Below are 6,710 nucleotides of genomic sequence, written 5' to 3'. Positions count from 1 at the left end.
GTGTGTGTGAGATGCATACTCGTATGGAGTATCTCACGTGGGGGCCCTCATTCCACACAGCCTCTCTTTGGACAGAGTGGAGTTCATACTCTTCGTCTCATCAAGCTCTCCTCCTCTTACTGATAATTTTCTACCTCTTAGAGATTTCTCCGCCATGTTGTTGCCTCCTCTTTCTATCTTCGCATCGATATTTTCACATGACTGCTATTCTGAACTTGCTAACTGTGCATGCCTCCCTCTTACTCGCGGCCTCTCGTTTGCCACACGACTTTCTACTGAAGCTCATCCCTTTACTGTCCAAATCCCTTACGCAAGAGTTAACCAGCATCTTCACTCTTTCATCCTCACGATGGTAAACTCTGGAACAATCTTCCAACTTCATCTGTATTTCCTCTTGCCTACTGACTTGAACTCTTTCTGAGAGGAGGGGTGTCAGAACCTCTCTCTCCAGAGGTTGACCTATCTTTCGGCCACTCTCTAAATCTTTTTACCCAGGAGCAGTGAGTAGCGGGCTTTTTTAGCATATTATTTTTTTTTATACGCTGGAACTGCTGACTCCACTGCTGTAAAAAAATACTAATATTTATTTTAATTCTTGTTTTCCATCCACTGGCAACACCCCGATGAGGCTAAATTTTAGTTTCACGCCTTTACTCTTTTCAACTCCTGCTGCGTATTGGGCATAGTGAATGAAATGGGTTGCTATAATATAAACCAATAGACTTTTGATAGCTTTGACACCGAACGCTTAGACACAATCAACAACAAAAGTCATCCAGGCACTCCACAAACCCCATGAATGACACCAACACGAGTACATGACACAGAAAGCCTTTGTATGGTTATCGTCATTGCGTCAATGTGAACATTGTCTGTTTTCCTCGTGTGGAAGATTTTTCCTGTCCTGTTCAGGAATATTTTTAGTCCTATACGCGTCATCACGTTACATATGTATAAACCTATGCGCTCTATAATAATAGGGGAAATACGCAAATAGACATTAATGTACACTGAGTGCTGTTGTTCTAGAGGTTTACACACACACACACACACACACACACACACACACACACCAATATTTTCATATATCTATATATATATATATATATATATATATATATATATATATATATATATATATATATATATATATATATATATATATATATATATGATATATAGAAAATATTGCTTCAATGCTAGTTGCTAGGAAGAGTAAATATAGATTGCCCTGTGCTATAAGACTGTGTGTTGTCTTCAGAATCATCTGTAATCTGAAAGATACTTTGTTAGCGTGTGCTAATGTGCTGGAAAGCTCTAAATCACACTAGACACAAGTATTTTACTTCACGAATATGTATAGGTAAAATTATTCGTTTGATTTATGTTTGCAGTTTTCAAAAGATTTTTTGTACTTCACTTCACCTTTGAATTTGAGAGAGAGTGCTGTGTTGCCCAGGGCTCTTGCGCCCTCCCACCTTTGATCTCAGCAGGTCCATCCAACCACTCCTGCAACGACTGAGGGTGATCAAATCCGTCCCCTCAGCCCTGGTCTCCAGCAGTCATTAATTCCCCTCCCTTGTAAGTTCAGGAGATCAACAATATCACCCTCTCTGCTGGCACCATGGGTCGGTGTGGCAGGGTGCTGGGGCTGCCTCGCCCCCCGCCCCCTCCTCTCTACGCCCGTCCAGTTGCCTCACAGATTGCAAGGGAGTTGCCAACTTTGGCTGTTGTTGCATTATCCGGCGAAGTCTCACTCCAATCCAATAGATGGAGGTGATTCAGAGGTGTGAGATGCAATCATGATCCAAACAACACTTAGCCTCCTGCGTGAAGACCACTTCCAGTCTGGTGCTTTCCCAGACGCCTCGTGTTGCAACGTCTGGGCAACGGCGTCTGGCGCCATCCTCAGAGCCCGTCACGAAACATTTCCGCGGGACACACACGCCTGCAGCTTCCGGAGTTCTAACACAGCACAACCGTTACTCTGATAAGGACTTACTTTGTGTATATAAAACTCTTCCCCTGCTAGACAGCTTTATAACGTTTGTATATTTAATTTTGTAAACTTGGCAATGGTGATGCTGCGGTGACATCGTTCCTGGCTTCAATAATGGTGGCCTGGAAGCTCGCCAAGCGGGAAAGGAAAGGAATTGGACAGTTCTCGTGAAACTTACGCCACTTACGGATCTGCCCGGTAGAGATAACGACAGCAGCTTTTACTTCAATATTGTTGCTTTTCGAAGTTGCATGTTGATTTGGTAGCAGATTATTTGCTAACTAAGATGTTTTCCAAATCGAAAAGAAAATTACCGGGTGTGAATGGCATTTGCGGTACTCTGTGGATTTGAGCCAGATTCACATCACATTGTTCTTCGCCTCTCCTGATAATATTTGCACCCAGTAATCAAGGTGCCACTTACGTGAACTTATATTTGTATTTCGCCTCCCATCCACGCAGCCTCACCTTACCAAAACAACCTGCAACACACTGCACCATAGAAGGCGATACGTCTATCTCCGCCGCCTCAGTGACGCAAGTAAACTTGATCAGCCGCCTGGTCGATACATTACCGTGCTTTCCCACGTGGGGTCAGGAATAACTGGTGCCGGAAAGCTGCGTGAGAACTTAAGGTTACCGGTGCAGGGAATACCAGGGAACTATCAACACAATATCGCGGCAGTATCGTCAGCTGTCCTGTCTGACCGCCCCTCCACGCATTAATAACATACAATTATTATTATTATTATTATTATTGACCAGCTTATTATTATTATTATTATTATTATTAACAATATGGTAGTAATATATATATAACATATATATATATATATATATATATATATATATATATATATATATATATATATATATATATATATATATATATATATATATATATGTGAAAGCCCAGGGGACTACACCCTGAGTTCACGTACGTTAAGCAATCATTAGATCACCATGAGGGAGTGCGCACAGTGGTGGGCATGAAGCACTTTTGAAGGCCAGGTTTGACGACGATAAACCAAGGTTGAGCAGACGACGCCCTCCCCTCACGGCGCAGCATACGCTGACTGTGCCCACAACAATGCACACACACACACACACACACAGGGCGGTTATGATGCGGTATCGGCCTGTAATGAGAGATGTATGCGTGAATCCACGCGAACATTGCTCGTTAGCGCATCACTGCGCCAATTGTCGCCAGCAGCGGCCTCCAGCTTATGTTGTGATCCGTCACTGGCAGCGGCAGACTGTGTCGCGGCAACATGGCAGCTCATCGTCACATTATCATCAACTCACGCAGCTCCCCCAGTCCCGGTCCGACGACGACAGTGGCAGCTGCACACCAAGATTTGATGCTCAAACTGCACTGCCAACGTCCAACGAAAATCGCCGAAAACTTACTGAAAAAGTGGAGAGAAAAAAAATATATATATATATATATATATATATATATATATATATATATATATATATATATATATATATATATATATATATATAGAACAAATGTCTAAATAGTGAGAGATTTTGAGCTTCTAAAAATATCCAAGCTATGGTCAACCCTGGACGGACCGGGCGAGGGGAACAATACTCATCTCCATCGTACATGATGATATCGTGGCTTCCGTCTGGCGGCACTGGGCTGCGATGTAGGCGAGACGTCTGGCCCCTTTAGTCACGCATGACCCTCTGGCAGAATCAAGGCGTCGTCGCCTCAGACTATACTGCTGCTGCTGCTGCTGCTTTACTCTGTGTGTGTGTGTGTGGCCATGTGTGTGTGTGTGTGTGTGTGTGTGTGTGTGTGTGAGTGTGTGTGTCTGGTGTGTTTGTGGGTGTTATGTGTTGTGTGTGCATGTTTTTATGTATGTGTGCGTTTGTGGCAGCTCTTACATGGTTACTGCCTGTAGGTTCCTTGCATTCACTTACCATGTAGAGTTTCACTGTTTTACCTTTCTTACCTTCTCTGGAGATATCCCTTTCAACAGCCCCAGCAACAGCTGTAGTTAAAATAACAAAAAATGTGCACTTCTGTGGCTCCATGGGATCAATGTTTTCCGTCCAAAGGTCAGTGTTCCCGTCCACCTCTTCTTCGTCTGGAAGCCTCAAATAGGGCAGTCAACAGACTTCCCTGAATTGACCATATCCTTGGCGTTGGTGCCTGGCTAAGGAGTTGTTTGCCTTTTATGCACCCCTCGTTTATGCTACCAGAAACTCTGCCTCACCTCGAAGGTCATTCTCTGTACTTCCTGTGCAAAGCTCGTGTGAATTTTATAATAATATGTAATAATAATAATAATATCAATATGTGTGTAAATAATAGTAAAATAATAATAATAATAATAATAATAATAATAATATACGTAGTAATAATAATAATAATAATAATAATATAATAATATGTAATAATAATAATAATAATAATAATAATGATGATAAGGAGGGAGGAGGAGGAGGTGGAGTAGTAGTAAAGTAAACCAGTAGTAATGTGAGGTCATTTCTTGTCAGTACTGATATTATTTCTTTATTGTACTGTAGTCATGGATGTTGGATTTAAAACGCCCACTCATCCCGGCATAGTACTGTTTCTGTAACTGGCCATCACCACTGTACTACTACACTAACCTACTATTGCTGCTCCTTCTTTATACTACTATACTCTTACCTTTACTTACTACTACTATTACTACTACTACTACTACTATACTATTTACTACCTTTACTACTGCTACTGCTACTACTTTACTACCGTTACTACTTTGTAGTTAATAAGAAAATTTAATCTTACAACAATATCAAAATATTAATAATAATAATCATGACATTAGTAATAAATAGTAACAATGATAGTATGAAAATGGTAATGATAATTAAACTATTTTTAATAGTAATATAATGCTTTATCTATAATAATGGTAAAATCTCACATACACCTTTGGTTCGTTATTATCCTGTGTTTGATTACCGCCACACATTTAACTGATTTTTCTTTCATATTCATTCGCAGAGTGTATTTTACCAAAACTGGTAACTTCCGCAGCTACAAACCTTTTTTATTTCTTATTCTGTGGTAATTCACGAGAAGATTGGGGCAGGCTTCGTAAATCGCGCCACCATCCACGCTGACCGTAACGTCTGGTTATCCCTCGCTTATCAGCACTTCCTATCCCTCGCTTCTTTCGCTTTAATATCGCGCGCTCCACTTTTGCGGCCCTCACTACAGGCTACCGCTTCCCCGCCGTCATGCCGCCGCCATCCCTCCAGGTCTCCTCTGCGTCTCCTTCGTATTTCCCGCTTGCTCGGGTAATGCGGTGACATGCAGCAGCTCATCCGCTCGCTGGCCGGAACTCCGTGGGTTCAGGACATCGTGCCTTATATCACGTGGGCTGATCCGCCCGCCTGGTATCGTCGGCGCTTACCCCACTTCCGTCCGGCGTGGGTAACCCCGTGAATGCCGTGGGCAATTGCGGCCTCCTGATCGTGTGTTTACTCTTGGCAGTGTGGTGGCAACAAAGGCGAAAGTTGGCTGTTACGGTGTTTCAGCTGGCTTGTCCGGAAGTGTCATCCAGAGCTCGTGTACTGAGATTTTTGGAAGTAGTGTACTAGGTATTGTTATTATTGATTTCGACTGCTGTCTATAGATGGGAAGATATACTGTCCAGCAATAGTATGATGGTCTCCCGATGTGTTACCTTGTGTCTAAATGAATATCTTAGCAGTGAAAAAGTAAACAAAAGCTCCCAATTCCTGGTGTGATGCGTAAATTGGCTCAAACCTTCGAATGGTTGCGCATCCTCGAAGAGCTATTGAAAAGAGATTGGTATATCTGTGAGTACTGTGCTCTAGATACAAGAGGAACAGTTCAATCGTCACTTCGGCTTTTACATTAAGTTGCTGCATAAAAGCATATTTCTCCTTTACGGTTGATAACGGGGGTTTAAATAATGAATAGAAACATGCGGCGTGTTGGTGTAAAATATTTTGCGTGTAGTGTTTGATGGCCTCAGCACGGATATAATCTTTTGCAAACTGGCAATAATGGCAGGAGCAGGATTCTGGAAACAATTTGTGTGGAGTAGAGAGGAATTGTCATAATCTTGAGTACCTGTTCTGTTAAGAACCTACGGTACTTCACAGGAGGGTATGACCATTGTATTCTCTCAGGCCGTGATAAAATTGTGTGTGTCTCGCCTTGTTGAGTGGTGGTTTCTGGTGCCTCACCGTGAATTTTCCGTTGTTCTCAGAAGGTGGAGAGTTTGGCATCGCCGTGACGACGATATGCGCAGAAGGAGAACCCCTCCTTCACTGTGAGGCAGACACGACACCTCAGGAAGACCTGCATGAGAGCAGGCCTGTAATTTTGATTATTATGAAAAGAAGGGCGTGACCGTCAGTGACAGACCATGGATAGCGCGAATCTCCTGCAAGAATAAGGTCGAAAGGTGGGTAGAAACGCTGCACTGCAGAGGAAACACTGAGAGCTGTGCCACCTAGTAGGTTATAATAAATTGGTTAAGTCGCGCCAGTCTGGGTAACGTGGCTAAAAGACCGGCAGGGGCGACCCGCCGACATGTGCCTTCCTTGCTCCGCCAGAACCCGAACTTCACCTGGACCCCGCCGCCTCGCTGCTCCACACCATCGCCCTCATCGTCCGTCTCACGAATGTAAAGCGCCGATTGCTTACTCACTCTAATTTTCTGTA

Source organism: Eriocheir sinensis, unplaced genomic scaffold, assembly GCF_024679095.1.
Source record: "Eriocheir sinensis breed Jianghai 21 unplaced genomic scaffold, ASM2467909v1 Scaffold824, whole genome shotgun sequence".
NCBI lineage: Eukaryota > Metazoa > Arthropoda > Malacostraca > Decapoda > Varunidae > Eriocheir > Eriocheir sinensis.
Note: the sequence above shows the minus strand (reverse complement) of the source record.